Source organism: Nyctereutes procyonoides, unplaced genomic scaffold (assembly GCF_905146905.1).
Source record: "Nyctereutes procyonoides isolate TBG_1078 unplaced genomic scaffold, NYPRO_anot_genome, whole genome shotgun sequence".
Classification (NCBI taxonomy): Eukaryota; Metazoa; Chordata; class Mammalia; order Carnivora; family Canidae; genus Nyctereutes; species Nyctereutes procyonoides.
In genome coordinates, this window is record NW_026575117.1 from 22,662,888 (window position 1) to 22,682,645 (window position 19,758).

Sequence of the window (19,758 nt, forward strand, 5' to 3'; positions counted from 1 at the left end):
GGCTGGTCAAAGGAGAAGGGTGCTGGTAGAGAAAGGGAGGGACCTGGGGCAGAGGCAGTCAGGACAGAAAGCCAGAAAGGTGGGGAGAAGGAAATGGATGCAGGATGGTGGGTTGGAGGTGCAGCAGCTGGAATGTGGAGAGCCTGTCACAGGGCAGAAAGGGGCAGAAGAGAGTCCTGATTCAACTCTAGGCCCTCAAACAGTGGGTAACACTGAGCTATGAGGAAGACTCGCCAAGTCAGACACATGGGATAAACCAGAAGTGGACTCTTACCTCTATAGACCCAAAATAAATGGGGCTGCAGGCAGCTCATGGAGCAGAAGTCCTGGACCTTGAGCATCTGGCCTCACACTGGCTCCTGCAGCTAAAGGGAGCAGCAGCAGGATGCAGCCAGGAGACTGCTGGACTATTTAACCTGAGCCAAGGTGAGAAGCAGAGGATAGAGCTTCTGGCACTTGGTGAGGCCACCTGCCCAACACAGACCTGGGCCCCAGTGGGAGACAGAGTGGGGTGGTGTGGGAGAGAGACTGAAGTGGCTGCGTGGCGGCCCTGGACAGAGGGGTCTTCCTTCTTTCTCCTGGGCTAAGTGACGTTGTGGATTAGTTCATCTATCTTCATGAAGTCCCAAGAGACAGGTGCTGTTAATGTCATACTTGACAGCTGAGGGAACCAGGAGGTCAGCCAGCTAGGGGTAGAACTTGGCCAGAAACCCAGGCAGCCTACACCCATTCCTCACTGCAGCAAATCAAGGGAGAAGAGACAGCATTCTCCCACCCTGCATATTCTACTCTGAGGCTGCCGCCATGGTATAGATCAGAGGACCGAGGGCATGAAATGGGGAGGGTAGCCCTGGGGCTGCCTGGCTAGAGGAGTCACCATCCTCCCCAAATGGCTCACCAATCCCACCTCAGCATGGACAGCCCCCAGCAGTGGTCCCTAAGCTCACATGAACTACAGATGCTTGCATCATATGGGAGGGGGTGGTTCCAGGAATGGAGCCCCAGCAAAGCCAGGGATCTCTTTCTGGGCACGTCTGACTGGAAGGCTCAAATGAAAAACCTATTAACCCCCAGGCTGCTCCAGAGCTCCCTGGGGCGGCTTCCCTCTCCTGGCTTCCTCTCTCTATTGGGCCCTCAGCAGACACTCCCCTCCCCATGCCAGCCTTTTTTTCTAGACCCCAAATCTCAGTTGGATCCGTGGCATGCTCAGAGGCTGCTGTGCAACTGATGCATGGTCCTGCATCTCTCACGGACAGCTTACTGACATAAGATCTCCAAGTGGCCATTAATCCAGAGTCCGGCCTATGCGAAGGCCTCCTCCTGAAGCACTAGATACTTCCCAAAGATCTCCAAGGAAGATTTCACCTGGCCCTTCTTACTGTCAAGAAGTCCTTCTTTGCATCTGACCTCAGTCCTCCTTATGGCCTACCTCCAAAACAAAGCATGCTGTTGCCTTCTACTGGGAGACAGCCCAGTACAGTCTCAAGAGAGCAGGGTCTTGGGCTGGGGAGGACAACTGGCTTGGTCACAGATGGTGTGACCCTAGGCAACATGCTTATCTTCTCTGTTTCCACCATTCTAAAAGAACAGCACCTGTACAGGAGATAACCAGACACCAAGTGCTTGGAGAAGAGCCCATCCCAGGATAGACTCTCAGTGAGCAGCTGCCTGTTAGAGTTACAGTTGTGATGGCTTTCCCATCCCTGAGAAAGGCCATCTTGCCTGTCCCTCCTGGTACACGCTGGGCTTGTCTTCTTGAGAGGGGAGGGCCCATGGCACGACTCAGCCTGCCTGCCTCTGTGAGGAAGGCCCTTGTCTCTGTTCTTGGACCTTCTAGGAACCTCCCACACCAACTGACAACCATAAAATAGTCAGTAGGAATCCCCGAAAATGTTGGTGGAAGATGCTGGGTCATTCCTCCAGGCTAGGTCCCTAGGCAGGCAGACTGCAGTTGGGTTAATCACACACACCCCTACTCCTGACCTCCCGTTGTTTTGCCAGCTCTGGTGCCCTCTGTTAGTAGAAGAGTACCCAGCCTGACACATAAATCATAGAAACAGTGCTCCGAGGAGCATGCAGATGCTTCTAAAAATAGTCATCACCTCTTCTGACTGTGGGAAGGGAAGGGAAATGAGTGCCCACAGCATCTGTAGGAGTGGAAAGCCTGAGGAAGAGCTACCGTTCTCTGCAGGGCCACCTCCTCATCCCACTGCTCTGAGACTAGGACCAGGGTGGGCCATCCAGGGGTGCAGCGTACTCAAGGAACCTGCATTGTTTGCTTTGTGCATTCAGGTAAGGGGGTAGCCTGCATAGCTCCGAGACATTGACATTGACACTGCCCTGGGGAAAAGTCTGGCTTGCCTTTGGGGAGATTGCCCCTTCTGATTTGAGCCTCCAATAACCTAGAATCAGCCCATTCTGGCTCTAATACAGCCTCAAACCTTCCTGGGTTAAGTAGGGTCACATAATCCTCAATCCGAACAAAAAGTTCAAGTCACTGAGTCCAAGCCCTGCCGCAGGGAGCCATGTGCCCACAAGGAAGGCAGGAGAGACAGTCCCTGCACCGGCCTCCTTCTCACCCCCAACTTATAAGCAAACCAGCACACGGCTTCTTAGAGCTGGCTTGAGATGGAAACGTTTCCCGGAGCAGGGGAGCTCCAGGCCAAAGCCACTCGCCATGGCCAAAGGGAGTACCATTAGCTCCTGACAGAGCCAGTTGACCCAGGCCTGCCTGCGCCCTGGCTTCCCTCCTGTTTTGGTTCAACTCAAAGTGAAAGAGAATCAAGACACCCTGAATCAAAACCTGCTCTGCATCCCTAGAAGCCAGCGGAGAGCAAAATGGTCTATTCTCACTTCTTCCCAACCAGCAGCTTCTGCATTCCTGGCCTGAGATCCAGAGATGCCAGGACTGAGTGGGACAGGATGAGCCGAAGAGGGCTGTTTTGGGATGGTGGGGCCCAGAGCCAAGGGCTGAGGGAGAGACAGGGAGGAGCTCGGGAGGGCTAACCCAGAGGGATAAGTCACAGAGTTAATACGGGCTTTGCAATCAGGTGCACAGCCTGAGATCCTCCTCTGCCAAATGCTCCTCAGCCTCTGTTTCCCAGACACCCTTCAGACCAAAGCTCCCCTACGAGGCTCGCCTTGCCAGGGCTTGGGAGCCTCGTCCCTTGCTGCGCTTCCTCCAAAATTGAAGCTAATCCCTCCTTATCACTTCTCTCCCTTCTGGCCTGCTTCCTTCATGTTTCACACCCTAATACCAAACCGGTCCTCTCACTGGCTAGGAAGCTTCTTGCAGACCTTGCACATACACACAACTCCAGCATCTTCAGTAAATGAGGCACAATCCTAACACAGGCCACTTTGGATCTTAGAAGGCCAAAGCAGAAGGACTCACCCAGAAGGAATGGGGCAGGGACAGGAGGCCAGGAGTTGGGTAGAGTTGACCACTCCACCTCTCCCCTGAACGAGTTGTGCTCCAGTTCATCCAGCGTCTTCTCAGCCTCCCTCCGAGGGGACAGATGGGGATGGAAAGCTAGGCATTTCTCAGGACCCAGGCTATTCCAATGTGCAGAAGCCTCAGCAAAATCCCAGCTAGATCTGCCCCCCTGGATGCTGGCCTCAGAGCAAACACAGCAGCCCTGCTCCGGGTGGAATCAAAATAATTCCTGGTTTCCCTGTTCCTTGCCACCTCCCACTTGCCACCTCCCCAGCCCTTGGTGACATAAACAGGGCTTTATTATCTCAAGCCCACCACGTCCTCTCAAAGTGCTGTGAATGGAATCCCACACAATACACTTGTTTATTAATAACCATTCAGCCCCCCACCCCCCAACCCCAGCCTGCTCATTCGCTCACCACTGGGTCTCCCTCATGCATAATGGAAGAGTTATGTGGCCCATGACACAAGCCAGGCTGTGCTGCTCAGCCTCTGAAGGAATAGACGGAGAGAAGTACCAGGCTGGGCCAGGCTCCCCAAGGCAGGGGTGGAAGGAGGAGCAGACCCCCCACTTAAGACCAGAAGATGTAATGTTCTGTGGGTGGTATCGGCCTCCCCCATACGCATGCCCTCCCCGAACCCAAGCCAGGATGGCAGCGGGTCATGTAACACTTATTCAACACCCTCCCCGCCCAATCCAAAGCCCCACAAAGGACGAGGGCTCACAGTGTCAACTACAGCTCGCTGGCCCACTTCTCCTCTAAAGCCTCAGGACAAACCTCTCTCTCTTCCACTCAATAGCCCATCACACATGTGACTGTGGCCACGAGTGTACCCTCGCCTTCTGTCTAGCATCTAAGTCCTCGCCAGACTATGTATCTCCAGTCCCGTTGCCTTGCATGCAACTACTTCCATATCCTGTACCAACCTGTTCCCCCTGCAATGGCCAAAATTCTGAGGGTCAGGCTTCCTCTTAAAGTGTACAGCCCAGCCCTCCTATATTGCTGGTAAGAGTGGACTCTGCTAACATTCCTCTGGAGGGAAATCTGAAAATGCATCTAAAAGTCTTAAAAATGGGATGCCTGGGTGGCTTGGTAATTGAGCATTTGCCTTCGGCTCTGGGCATGATCCGGGGTCCAAGGATTGAGTCTCGCATTGGGCTCCCTGTGGGGAACCTGTGTCTCCCTCTCTGTCTCTGCTTCTCTCTGTGTGTCTCAAATAAATAAATAAATAAATAAATAAATAAATAAATAAATAAATAAATAAATAAATAAATAAATAAAATCTTTAAAAAAAATAAATGAAAGTCTTAAAAATGTTTATGCCCTGGGGCACCTGAGTGGCTCAGTCTGTTAAGCATCTGACTCTTGGTTTCAGCTCAGGTCATGATCTTGGGATTGTGGGACTGAACTGCTGTCAGGCTCCATGCTCAGCAGGGAGTATGCTTGAGATTCTCTCTCCTTCTGCCTCTGCCCCCCCCCCCGCTCATGCTTTCTCGCTCTCTTTAATATGTAAGCAAAATATTTTAAGTTTGATCTATTTATTAGACACACACACACACACACAGAGGCAGAGACACAGGCAGAGGGAGAAGCAGGCTCCACGCAGGGAGCCCAACATGGGATTCGATCCCCGGGCTCCAGGATCAGGCTCTGGGCTGAAGGCGGCACTAAACTGCTGAGCCACCCAGGCTGCCCTAAACAAAACCTTCTTTAAAAATGTTTATGCTGGGGCACCTGAGTAGCTCAGTGATTGAGCATCCGCCTTTGGCTCAGGTCGTGATCCCTGGGGTCCTGGGATTGAGTCCCTGCAGGGAACCTGCTTCTCCTTCTGCCTGTGTCTCTGTCTCTCTGTGTGTCTCTCATGAATAAATAAAAAATCGTTTTAAAAAATCTTTTTAAAAAGTTTATGCTTTGTTTCATAAATTCTACTTCTGAGGGTAGATCTTAGGTAAATAATCAAGGATAACTAAAATATGTAATTCACACAAATGTTCATCAGAATATTGTTTATAATAGTAAAAAGTTAGAAACAATCTAAAGGGCCATCACTAGGGGAAATGATAAACTACGCCATGTCCATGGTGTGACAGGAAGTAGTGTCTGAAAATAAGGATTCTGGGGCAGCCCCGGTGGCTCAGTGGTTTAGCAATGCCTTCAGCCCAGGGCATGATCCTGGAGACCCGGGATCGAGTCCCATGTCAGGCTCCCTGCATGGAGCCTGCTTCTCTCTCTGCCTGTGTCTCTGCCTCTCTCTCTGTGTGTCTCTCATGAATAAATAAATAAAATCTTTTTTAAAAAAATGAAAATAAGGATTCTGGAGCCAGATGATGTGGGTTCAAAATCTGGCTCTGCCATTTACTGGCTGTGTACCTTGGGCAAGTTATTCAGCCTCTCTGTACCCCATTCTCTTCATTTGTATAATTAAGGTAATAATAGTATTAATCTCAAGTTACAAAATTCAATGAATGATAATGCCCGACACATATGGTAAATAACAAAAAAAGACTGGATTCTTATTACTATCATAAGCCATTAAATGTTATATAATTATTAAAATGATGAAATCATATTTTAATGATACGAAAAATTATTCAGTGAAGATAGCAAATTACAAAAAGAGTAAGAGGGATCCCTGGGTGGCGCAGCAGTTTAGCGCCTGCCTTTGGCCCAGGGCGCGATCCTGGAGACCCAGGATCGAATCCCACGTCGGGCTCCCGGTGCATGGAGCCTGCTTCTCCCTCTGCCTGTGTCTTTGCCTCTCTCTCTCTCTCTCTCTCTCTCTCTCTCTCTCTCTCTGTGTGACTATCATAAATAAATAAAAAGTAAAAAAAAGACTTTCTAAAAAAAAAAAGAGTAAGAATGGCGTCTCTTTGGGTGGTAAAATTATGGATAATCCGCATTTTTTCCTTTGCGCTTATATATATTTTCTAAATGTTCGTCAAAGAACATAAACTCCTTTTATTCATAAGAAAAGGTATCTGTAACAGTGTGGCATGATCCCCAGCACAGAACACACACCAGCCCTGGTTCCAGATGCTGCCCTTCCTCTGGGACAGCTCAGCTTGCACTGCCTCTCTGACCATCACATCACGTTGCTGGCTCTTATTGAGCTTCAAGTCAACATCGCAGCCCCCTGGCCCTGGCTCCCTCCTGCCCTACACCTTGCCCCCAGCCTGGCTTTCTCCCAGGGGCTACTGTCGAGCCATTTCTCTTGTTTATAATGAACATTCATTCGCTAGTAGAGTTTCTAAGAATGTAGGAAGGATACTTGAGTAAGGCACACCAGAGTGGAGGGTGTCGGTCCTGTGGTTCAGAGCCAGAATAGAACGGTACACCCCAGGTGGGGGCAAAGGGAGCCCATTTCCCACATCAGCACGGTAAGAGAGGGGTTAGGAGAGAAACCAGATTTAACCCACATTGGAAGGAATAAAAGGAGGTTATTTTTTTTTAAGATTTTATTTATTAATGAGAGACACAGAGAGAAAGGCAGAGACATGGCAGAGGGAGAAGCAGACTCCCTGTGGAGAGCCTGATGCAGGACTCAATCCCAGGACCCCAGGACCCCAGGATCATGACCTGAGCCAAAGGCAGACGCTCATCCACTGAGCCACCCAGGTGCCCCAGATTCTTTTATTATTATTATTATTTTTTAGATTTTTAAAAAAATTTATTAGAGAGGGCACAAGCAGAGTGAGAGGCATAGGAAGAAGCAGACTCCACCCTGAGTGGGGAGCCCAACGTGGGGGCTCGATCCCCGGACCTGGAGATCATGACCTCAGACAAAGGCACTTAACCATCTGAGCCACCCAGGTGCCCAAGGAGGTTAGATTCTGAGAAAATCAGGCAAGCATTCAGATGGGGGCGGCGGTGTCCCCAGAGAGCAGGGCTGCCCCACTGCTTTGGCGGTCTACTGTCTTCTGGAGGTTTCTTTTGAGGCAGCCATACAGGTCAATCCCCCAGAGCCAGCTGTGTCACAGCTCCCTTCTTGAGTGAGGGAGACTGCCCCAGTGCAGAACAGGGGGTTGGGAAGGATTGGTAGCCAGAGGGGAGGAATGCAATAGGGAGCAGGGAGACCTGCTGGGGCTGGCTGGCCTCAATGTGGGTCACATTCGCAGAGGACAGCCCACAGCAGTACAGGATGGCCGTGGCTGTGAAAACAGCTGGCGTGCCTGTGGGAGAGCTCCAGCTTGACCCAGGTCCTAGGTGGGGCTCCCCACCCCCGCCCCTGCAGGCTCACTCCCCTGCCACCCACTGCCCTCCCCCTAGAGGCCGGTGTGCCAAGCCCCGCCTACCCACTCTCCCATACCAGAAGAGATAAGCAATGCAGTGATCTGGGGGACGGTTGACCTTGCCAGAGTGTGGCCAAGTGATTGCCTACAGGAAAGGAGGGGACAGCGTGGGGTTGGGTGAGCCTGAGGCCCTCAAACTGCAGTTGTTAAATGACCCTGGTTGTCCTGGCTAAAGGTCTTTTTCCTCTCTGGGTGCATAATCCTCATTCCAGGGATGGAAAGTGATTTCTATTGTAACAGGAAACCTGCAGTATTTTGTCTGAAGGATTTAAACAGAACTGTGGGTGGCTCCTGTCAGAGGAGCTGTAGAAAGCCAAGCACGGAGGCGGAAAGCACCTTTGAGGGCTCATCCAGCGCTGAGACCCCAGGATCACACAGGGCTGGTGGCACCATCAAGAAAGAAGCCATTCAAAGGGGACCCAGGAGGAAAATGTGAGGAGTCTCCCTGCTCCCACCAGCAGCATGGCCTGAGTCAGCACCCACTGGAGCATATGTCTGCCTCAGCTGTGGTGCGACTGCCACATGGGTGTGCTTGGGGTTGTGTCTACATGTGAGCATGTATTCATGAGTGTGCATGAAAGCATGTACCTGTGCATCCTTGGGAAGAGTTTCAGTTCCCAAATGTGTGGCTCAGTGAGTGTGAGCACTCTGCTTGGCTCTGTGTGTATGTGCACGTGTGTATATGTGTGTGTGTGTGTGTGTGTGTGAGAGAGAGAGAAAGTGTTTAGGGTATGTATATGTCTTCCTGGCTGGTCTGGTAGGCATATGCGTAGGTGTGTCCCATAATTTCCGTCTTATATGCATGACTTATGTTATTAGTGTGTCTCAGTATGTGTGGGTACCTGCCTTACGGTTATCTATAGGTGTTCTAGTCCATGGATGTGGCGCTGGCTGCATGTCTCCTTCAGCTTACAGGATGGATCACTCTGTATGTACATGTGAATGTGAATCTGTGTGTGTGCATATTCAATAAGTTCTTACATACTGGTGTGTTTTGATGTGTGGGTCTCTTGGTCTCCATGCATGTGTCTGTCCTGGTTCCTATAGGTATGTTTGTAAATATGTACATCTTCCTTGATGTGTGTCCTATGTCTGTGCTTTTCTTATGTGTGGATACTATGTGTGCAGAAGCAGAGGCAGGAGAGGGTGGGGCAATCCCGTGGTCTCCCTGCGTTATCAGAATGCTCTCTAGTCAGGCACAACACTAAAGGACTGATCCTCATGCAAACCCTGCAGGGGCTCCCTCCTCCTGCAGAATAAAATCCATCTCCCCTGCTGACATCTAGGAAACTCCTTGTCAGCATCCAGTAATCTGACTACACTTGCTTTTTTCCAAATGCTTGTAACAGCCCACCTCTACCTCTGCTTTTCATGATTCTTTTTCTGGAGTTCCCTTATTCCATTTTTGCTCAACAAAATCTTGCTCATCCTTTAAGGGCCAGTGCCAATGCCACCTCCTCCAGGAAGCCAATTCCGCCCTTTGGCTGGATAGGAACACTCTGGCTTCTGACTTCCAAAGCACATTATGTATATCCCTCACTAAGCACAGACCTCATCCTCCTTTCATTGCAAAGATGTATGCAAGTATTTCCTCCCCTACAGTAGAATGATGAACAACACATAGTGACTTCATCCTGACTTTTGCAGTTCTTAAGGTCCCTGGTTCCATGTCTGGTACACAGAGGCCTACAGTAAATGTTCACTGAACTATATGACTTGAGTTTGGCTAACCAGCAAGCTGAAAGTAGAAAAGAGCAGTCGCTGTCCTGGACAAGTACAAAAAACAGATCTAAGACTCTCCAGCCCTAGTGTGCTGTAGGGCTAGGAGAAGCCACTTACCCTTCCTGGACTCAGGCTCTGTGTCTGAAGGAGCCTCTTCTAGGAGCAAATGCTCAAAGTCAAATAGGACAGCTCTGCTAGCTTCCTCATTCTTGTGAAGCAGTTACCTAAGAACCGATCTCTCTCAGGGTCTAGGCACAGCTCTAAAAGCCTCATCCACAATGGTGTGCATATGGCTGACTGCTGCAGGCAGGACAGAGTCCAGTTATCGATTTTCCTCTAGCAACTTTACAGGCACACTCCAAATCACAAAAGGCTGAGCTTTTGTGCTTTAAAGATACAGCTCACCAGCCAGATCTCCAGCCTCTGGAGTTGACCAAGACCCTGGCTGCTGGTGATGGGGCATGGAGCAAGCAGCACTTTCCAAGATCTGATGCCAAGAGAAAGATCACCTGAACAAAGACATGGATGATTACACTGCCTTTGAAAAATACAGTAGGTGATCCCTTGGTGGCGCAGCAGTTTGGCGCCTGCCTTTGGCCCAGGGCGCGATCCTGGAGACCCGGGATCGAATCCCACGTCGGGCTCCCGGTGCATGGAGCCTGCTTCTCCCTCTGCCTGTGTCTCTGCCTCTCTGTGTGTGTGTGTGTGACTATCATAAATAAATAAAAAAAAATAAAAAAAAGAAAAATAAAGTAATGTTTGACTCATAATTTGGGGGCAATCTACTTAAAAAGGTAAAAACTTTGCAAAAGAGTTGAGACTACCAAATGTTGGTGAAAGACCTGGTACAACTGGAACTCCCATAATTGTTGGCAGAAGAATAAACTGGCACAACCACTTTGTGAAACAGACAGTGTACTAAAGCTGGACATACTTATATTGTATGGCATAGCAGTATCTCTGGGTATTCACCCAAAAGAAATCAGTACTTATACATTCATGAAAAGATATGGCCAAAACAGATTATACCCAAACACATAAAGAATTGCAAGAGGCCCTAACTAGCCAAAACAATCCTGAGACTCTCAAATCAGAGACTCACATTTTCTGATTTCAAAACTTACTATGAAACTATAGTAGTCAAATCAGTGTGGTACTAGCATATGGATAGACATAAAGACCAGTAAAATAGAACCCATACATCTACGACCAATTGATTTTTGACAAGGGCGCTCAGTGGGGAAAGAATGGTTTTCCCTCAATGGGGAAAGAATGGTTTCTTTAATAAATGGCGCTGGGACAGCTGGATTTATACAAGCAAAAGAATGAATTTGGACCCCTACCTCACACCATTTTAAAAAATTAAGTCAAAATGGATCAATCAACAACCTAACAATAAGAGCTAAACCATAAAACTCTTAGAAGAAAATGAGAGGTAAATTTTTATGACCTTGGATTTGACAATAGATTCTTATATATGTGACACCAAAAGCATAAGCAACAAGAGAAAAAATAGATAAATGGGACTTCATCAAAATTTAAAACTGTACATTAAAGGACATTATCAAGACAATGGACAGACAGCCTGAAGAATGGAAGAAAATATTTGCAAATTGTATGTCTGGTAAGCATTTAATATCCAGGATATATAAAGAATTCCTAAAACTCAATAACAAAAATATAAACAACCCAATTTATAAATGGGCTAAGGACTTGAACAGACTTTTCTCCAAATAAGATACACAAATGGCCAACATGCAAATTTGGCAGTTCCTCAAAAAGTTAAACATAAAACTACCATACGAGCCAGCAATTCTGCTCCTTGGTATACATTCAAAAGAATAGAAAACAGGAATGCAAACACATGCTTATAGACAAACGTTCATCATGGCATTATTCATAATAGCCAAAAGCTGAAAACAATCCACATGTCTATGGATGGATGAGTGGCTAAACAAAAGGTGGTATATCCATTCAATAGAATATTATCCGGCCATAAAAAGCAATGGTGTACTGATACATAATCCAATATTGATGAATCTTGAAAACATTATGCTATGTGAAATAAGCCAGACACAAAGGGATAAGTTCTGTATGATTCCACTTATAGGAGGTACCTGGTATAGTCAAATTCATAGAGATAGAAAGTAAATGAGAGGTTACCCAGGGCTAGGGAACACAGAATATGGAGTTGGGTTTTTTTTTTTTTTTTTTTTTGAGTTGGGTTTAATAGCTACAGAGTTCCTATTTGGGGTGATGGAAAAGTTTGGAAATAGATTGCAGTGATGATTAGATAACATTGTGAATATACTAAATACCACTTAATTGTACATTTAAAATTGTTCAAATGGCAAATTATATATATAAACATAAAAAATATATAAATATATATGATACGTAAAAATATAAAAAGTATATATTTTCTGTAATAAAGTTTTTTTAAAGTCACTGCAGCATCCTTCTCTACTTTGCTGTCAAATTCATCAATATCTGATTCTAAATAAATGATTATGGGGATTAATGAGACAAAGATGTGAAACAGGTTTCAGAAGTACCACTTTCCTAGAGGGGGATATTCTTCAAATCTTGAAGTGAGTTACTGAGGTAATGAGTGAGAGAGGATCTATTCTTGGCTCTGAAATTCCACTGACCTTGTCATCCACTTCCCGGGCTAGGGTATAGCCTATACCTATAGGCTAGGTATATGGATGTCATATCATATACAGCAGGCTCCAACATAACTCTGAAATCTTCTAAGAGCCAGACTAGCTGCTTTGAGTCCCCATCTTCCCTCCAGGCCTCTCTAGAGGTCTTTGGTCCCACTCCTTTCGCTGCTGACTTGAGCTTTCTGAACAGGGAGGAAAAACACCACTACCCAGTAGGTCAAATAGACCCAAGACATTGGCCTAGGGGCTTTGCCCAAAGCTTCTCTGTCAAACTTCCAAAGCTGGATACAGTATTTAAACATCAAAGGGAAGCCCTAGTGGTGCAGGCTAGAGCAAGAGATAGGCTATTTAAAAAAATTTTTAAACTCGGGGTGCCTGGGTGGCTCAGGCGGTGAAGCATCTGCCTTCAGCTCAGGTCATGATCCTGGGGTCCTGGGATCAAGTCCCATGTCGGTTTCCCTGTCCAGCAAGGAGCCTGCTTCTCCCTCTCCCTCTGCCACTCCCCCCACCTTGTGCTCTCTCTGTCAAATAAATAAATAAAATATTTTTTAAAAATTAGAAATAAAAAATTTTAAAACTCAATTCACCAAGGTTAGCAGTTCACCTGTACTTCTCACCAGCCTACCCTCTCATTGTCCCGGAAGATGGAGAATGGCCCCCTCCTAGCCAGACTGATGGCTGTAATAACCTGTTTTCTAACTCTTATGAAGATGGGGATGCCATTCTAAGCCTTTGGGTTCCCCCACTGACCTCTCTCCTCCGCAGCAGCTGGGCAACACTATTTTGTGTTAACCATCCCACTACAGTCTTGGGCTAGGAATTTGAACTTCATCTTCTTAAAATTCCTAAAATGTGTATCTTTCTTTGATTTTCTAGAGGTGTACATAATTCAATAACCATTCACATCCTCTTTTTTATTGTATGCCCATAAAGCCGTCTGACTGATCATTTAAATGAACACACCAGAATTTATACATTTAAATGAGCGTCACCTCTTTCAAAGCTGTCCCCTCGGGAGGCTACATCCATATTCTAACAATGCACCTGCCCATGCTTAGAACATTTCTGAAGCTTCTCTTCTGGAAGTGCTTTCAAAACCTATAGCATATTCTTTTGGTGGGCCCCCATGGTGGCAAATTTCTATCCTATGAGGGTAGATTTGAGTTTTTTTCCTTAAGTTCAAAGATCGGGCCAAGAATGAAAAACATGGTGGGTGATGCAGTTGGGAACATCGTTTCATGTCAAAAGCAAAGAATGATTATCAAAGAAAGATCTCTGAAGACTGTTACTGGGGAGGATGAAACAAGGTTCTGAGTGCTGGCTCCCCTGCAGGAACAATGTGTAGCCCCCAAACGGCTCTGGAGGACAGCACATGTGTGGGTATGCAAAATCTGGCAACATCCTTAAAAGCAGTTAGAAATCACTCCATTGGCAACACTAGATTCCTTTGTTGCATCCACTCATGTCACTGTGTCTTGACCAGGGGCTAGGAACCAGAAACTTTCCAAAAGTGGCTGCCAAATGTCATAGCCTGGAATGGGCATAAGGAACAAGCTGCCCCCTATCTCAAAAGAAGGCAGAGTCTGGGAAAAAAAAAAAAAAAAAGAGGGAAGGGGTGTCTGGGTGGGGTAGTTGGTTAAGTGTCTGACTCTTGGTTTCCAGCTCAGGTTGTGATCTCAGGGTCATGAAATGGAGCCCCATATTGGGCTGCACACTCAGCATGGAGTCTGCTTAACATTCTCTCTCCCTCACCCTCTGCCCCTTCCTACTCAAATAAAAAGAATTTTTTTAAAAAAAGAAGACAAGAGTGTGGCACATGCAAAGAAGTTGGTGATGTCTGGCAGTTTCTCTGTGTGTTAAACATTGAATTACCATGTGACCCAAAAACTCCATTCCTAGGTATCTACCTGAAAGAACTGAAGACAGGTGCTCAAAGTGTTGTTCATAACAATACTATTCACAAGAAACAACCCAAATATCCATTCAGAGATGATGGATAAATGAAAAGCCCACACACTACATAATTCCATTTATAGGAAATATCCAGAACAAGCAAGTTGGTAGAGATACAGCAGAAAAGATTAGTGGTTGTTAGGGGCTGGGAGGGTGGGAGAGGGAGAATGGGGAGTCACTGCTTAATTGGTAGGGAGTTTCTTTTTGGGGTGATGAAAATGCTCTGGAAACAGGCAGTGATGATAGTGTACAACATTGTGAATGTACTGAATGCCACTGAATTACACACTTTAAAATGATTAAAAAGGTGAACTTTATGTGTGTTTCATCACAAAAAAAAGAAGGAGAAAGCAGTGAGCAGAGTTTCCACGCTAATTGGTAGCAGGAAAGTGGTATGTGGAGGGTAAGGGTGCTGGCCCTGGGTGGGAATACTCACAGGCAGCAGTGTTGAGGCCTTCACAGATAGAAGAGCAGGAGGGTAGTGTAGGGACACTGGCCCACAAACCAGTGACAATCAGCCATGTGCCCTAGCCCTTCACCACAGCAGTACTATCAAACCCATGATAAACCCTTCTCAACGAGGACTCAAGAGAGCCATTCGTGGGAAAAGATCCCCTATGGGGAGAGGCAGCAACTGTTCCGTAGATCAAGCCAGGGGAGAACATTTCTAATCCAGCTGGTTTTCCCGTCTATTCTAATCTCTGCCTACAGCATCATGACCATCTGATTAGGACATCACCGCCATCTCTTCTGGGCCATCAGGGCTGTGAGCCTCTGGGATGGGGAGGGGGCAGGAAAGGAGTGTCCTTTCCCTGGAGATAAGGCGCTTCTCTCCACCAGCAGCTGCTTGTCATGAGGGCAACCCAGGCCAAGCTCCCCTGCAGGGCACCGCCCCTCCTTCCCCAATTCCCCAAGAAGGCTCACAGATGCTCCCCAGGCATATCTGCATCTCTGGCTCCAGGCTTTGTCAGGGAAACTCACACCCCAGCCAGGCAGCTGAGGCTGGTCTCCAACCACCCAGCCCCTTTGGCAGCTTCCAGCTTAGGGGTATGTTTTCCTAATCTTTGTGCATGAGGATTTACAAATTCAGAGAACAGAGAAGACTCTTAGCAGCAATTACAAGACTAATAACATTAAGTCTTAGATGGTTATTACAGACCCAGATCCCTTATTAGTCATGACAGCCAGTGAATCAGGGGAGCAGTGAATTGTAATGCATATGAAAAATAACTTTAAAAATTCAAAGGTCTCAATCACTGAAGCTCTGTACAACTAGCTGTTGAACCTAAGAGCCCGTCTTTGGGAAAGGCTGGGAGAGAGACCCCAGAGGAAGCCTGCCCAGTGTAAGACCCTGCTCCAGACTCACAGGCCTCCTTCAGACCTCTCTTTCATTCATTCACAATGAAGCACAAATATTTCCCGAGCTCCTACTATGTGGCACTTTGGAGCTTATGATATGGTGGGGAGGACAGACTTGCAGGTTAGCTGCATGCTCCTGGCATCTTCTGCCCACTGAGGCCAGGAGGAAGTGAAGGGTCAGCTGCTGTAGCCAACGATGGCAGAGCCAAGAATGACCCACGGGGTGGGAGGGCTGGAGTGTAGGGACTAAGGCTGGGAAAGGCCCTGCCCAGCTGCCCTGCTGGGGTGGATCTCTGCGGGGACTGAGACACCCAGTGCAGTGACAGCGCTGAGAAGACAATGCATTCCACCTGCTAGCGGAGGAGTGAGGAGGAGCGACAGGGTGAAACAGGCTGCCAGAAGCAGCAGCGCTCTGAGCGCCTGCGGCAAGAGGCCTTGTGGCAGGGAAGCCAGGGGGATGACCCCTGGAGGGAGTCAGGCTTCTCCCTGTCACCTGCCCAGGGCCACATGGGGCTGGAGGAGGAGCCGCTACAGCTGTTGAGAGTCCAGGGTCCCCACCCCAGAGCAGACACACCAGGGCGCCCCAGGCGCAGGCAAGATGCAGGCCACAAAAAACCTCCTGAGAGGCATACAAGAAAAGATGGGGGAGGGAGAGAGGAGCTGGGGAAAACAGGCAGCTCTGAGAGGCAACTGTCAGGCCCTGACCACCAGCAGCCCACCCGTTGCCATGACGACGCCCTCCTGCGTGCCATCCAGGAATAAATTATTGATCACGGACACTGCTTTCCTGCCTCCCCGAAACCCCCAGTGCCCTCTTCCCCGCCACCGTCTCTCCCCTCCTCCACCTGTTCTGTATTTGCCTGGAAGCTAGTCTCTCTGAAACCCAACAGGGGCCCAGAAGAATCATCAGTTCCTCTCAGCCCCCAATCCCTTTTCTTCACCCCCTCTCTGCCTCCCCGGCCATTATGCACCCCTGCTGCTCTGCTCCTCCTGCTATGGCTGGAATGGGGCTCCCCATCCCAACTCATATGCCAGTCTTAACTCCCAGGACTTCAGAATGTGACTGAGTTTGGAGACAGGGCATTTTAAAGAGATAATTAAGGTAAGGGAGGTCATTAGGTTGGCCCGAATCCAATATCACTGGTGTTCTTCTGAAGAGAGAAGATTTGCAACCATCTACCAGCTAAGGAGAGAAGCTTCAGAAGAAGCCAACCCTGCTGATACTTTGATCTTGGGACTTCCAGGCTCAAGAATCGTGCAGAAATAAATGTGTTTATTTAAGCTCACCCAGTCTGTGGTCCTTTGTTATGGCAGCCCTAGCAGCCTAATTAATACACCACCAGTAGGACCTTCTTAAAGCCAGCTGTTGTTTTGGGGTGCCCAAATGGATTGAACACATTATCTCAGCAGCAGGGTCAGAGAACCTTGAGGTCACTGGTGTTCACACAATGGGCTTCACAGGCCTGGAGCCGGTGGGCAGGGCTGGGGAGAGATAGGACAGCTCAGCCAGAAACCAGCCAGCAGGCCTGGAGCTGGGAAATCAGGGGCAGGCAGTGCAGGAAACTGGTCCTGGGTTCCTCCACTCAGGATGACTAGAGCACACTCGTCCAACTTCTCAGAGTCTGATCACTACCCTAAGAGAACCCACCACTGAACGATGGCTGGATCAGTGTGAGACATGGAATGGAAAGTGCTAGAAGCAGCCAAGGCCCCTGGCCCAAGGTGGGTAGATTTCAGGGCCTATTTTGAGAGAAAGGCTGGAACGGGGCCCCCCATCCCAACTCATATGCCAAAGTCCTAACTCCCAGGACTTCAGAATGTGACTGAGTTTGGAGACGGGGCATTTTAAAGAGATAATTATGGTGAGGTCATTACGTTGGCCCGAATCCAATATCACTGGTGTTCTTATGAAGAAAAAAGATTTGGACACAGACATGGACACAGGGATACTTATATAATATCCAGGGATACTGGATATTATACTGATCCAGTATGTAAAAGTGAGGGGAGATCTTTAAGTCATAAGATAAGCACTGGGGAAGGATGTAGAGAAACTGGGACCTTCGTTCATCACTGGTGGGGATGTAAAATGACGCAGCTGTGAAGGAAAACAGTTTGGCAATTCCTCCACAAGTTAAACACAGAATTACTCTATGGCCTTGCGATTCTACTCCTAGGTATGTACTCAAAAGATTGGAAACAGGACTCAAGCACACACACACAAACGCACACATCTTCATAGCAGCACTATTCACAATAGCCGAAAGATAGCCAAAAGCCCATCAGTGGATGAACAGATAAACAAATTGTAGTCTATCCATACAATGGAATATTATACGGCCATAAAAAGAAACAAAGTCCTGATACATGCTACAACATGGATTAGTGAAAACTAAATGAAAGAAGCCAGACACAAAAGGCTCCATAGTGTATGATTTCTTTACATACAAAATGTCCAGAACAAGCAAATCCATACACACAGCAGATTAGTGTTTGCCAGGGGCCAGGGGAAGGGGAAATGGGGAGTGGTGAGCCAATGCATATGGGTATTCTAGGGGTGATGAACAAGTTTTGAGACTAGAAGGAGGTGATGGTCACACAACATTGTGAATACCAAATGTCACTGAACTATTCACTTTAAAATTGTTAATCTTATGTCATGAAAATTGCTCTTCAATTATTTTTTTAAGTTAAACTGTAGGTATATGGGAGATCAGTCTAGTCTCTCTGCCTTTGTGTATGTTTGACAGACATTTACACACACACACACACACACACACACACACACATCTTTCTGCATCTCTCCTTGGCACTTTTGTGGTCATCCCTGTCAGGACCACCCTCCTTTCTGTCTACACCCTCCCTGACATCCTCAACACCCCGCTCCCCCTGTGAAGCTCTGTCTGCAACAGTTCAGGGTAGCTCTCCCACCTGGACTCCCCACTGCTAACATTTTCTGTCTGCATGTTCACTTTTTTCCCCCTTTGTTGCCGAACACTCTTGGGAGATTTTCTTGGGCATTTTAGCTGATTCTTCCAACTGGACTATAGTCCTTGAAGGTAAAGGCTACAACTTTTCACTTTTACTACGAGGGGTGAGCCAAAGCATTATTATAGCCAAACAGACCAGCGCCACTCACAGGCTATGCGACCAAGGGCAAGGTACTTGAATCTCTCTGAGCATCCTGCACCTCCCAACTCAAACAGAGAACAATGATTATAGTTACTTTGTCATGTCCTTGTGAAGGTTAACAAGACAAACATACACGAAAGGCCCAACAGAAAATGGCCTTTAATAAATATTTTCCTTCTTCTTCTCTCTCCCTAAAATGTGTTCAAGGCCAATCTCAGGTAGTTTCCATTTTAGCCACCTCACCTGATGGTCCCACCATATCTGCTATGTGGCCAGTCACTGCAACAAGCAGAGGTTCCAGGTCTCACTAGGGTGGGGCTGGGGCCCTAGGCAGCATAGGCTGGAGGGTGAGGTCGAGGCTGTGCTCAAGAGTGAGGCTTGGTTGGAACCCTATCTCTCTTCCAAGCACTCTTTGGAGCTGCCCTGGCCTCTTCCCTTCCAGTTCTTGAGTGTAATTGAGATTGATTTTCAGCTTGGAATTCAACTCCCCCACAAATGAGGTTTCACTCTGTCTCCCCCTACACAACAGAGACCCAAGCCTTGCAGTGAGAGGTCTCCTTACCATTCCTCCTCCCTATGCCTCCTTATTCCTAAAGACCTCTCTCCTTTTTCTCCATGTGTCAAAATATTGATTATTTATTTATTTTAAAGATTTTAACCATTTATTTGAGGGAGGGAGAGAGGGAGCGCGTGTATGCACACATACAAGGCAGGGAGGGGCAGAGACAGATAAGCAGACTCCTCTTTGAGCAGGGAGCCCTACACAAGGTTGGATCCCAGGACCCAGGATCACGACCTGAGCCAAAGGCAGATGCTTAACTACTGAGCCACCCAGGTACCCCTCAAAATAGCGATCTTTTAAGGCCCACCTCAAAGCCTGCCTTTCCCACATAGCCTTCCCCAAAGACTCTCGTCAGTAACGGCCTTTCTCCTTCCTCATCCCATTGTCGCCCATCAGCTTCCAGTCATCCTCAGTCATGTTTGAGCATGGAATGGCGTTCTTAAGTCTTTCTCGCATGTGTAAATCTTACTCTCACGTTGAGATTATCAACTTGAGGAAGAGACTCAGTCTCATACACATGCTCTACCTGCCAAGGGCTCACACTGAGCTGGAGCAGTGGGAAAAGCCCACTGCTGGAGTCAGTTGGACTGAGCACATCCTAGCCCCATCCTTCATTCACTGAAGGAGCCTGAGCGGT

The 19,758-nt window shown here is 47.8% G+C and overlaps 1 protein-coding gene across 17 annotated transcripts in view; it reads right to left on the minus strand.

Moving 5' to 3' along the window:
* NFASC (neurofascin) overlaps positions 1-19,758 on the minus strand; it is a 181,458-nt gene that overhangs the window by 138,204 nt on the left and 23,496 nt on the right. Inside the window, exon 1 of one of the 17 annotated variants that reach the window (XM_055334119.1) lies at positions 3,395-3,509. The exons of the other annotated variants lie outside the window; for them this stretch is intronic. The gene's annotated coding sequence lies outside the window, so the exon portion shown is untranslated. Of the gene's footprint in view, positions 1-3,394; positions 3,510-19,758 lie in introns of those variants that run through there. 17 annotated transcript variants of the gene reach the window in all.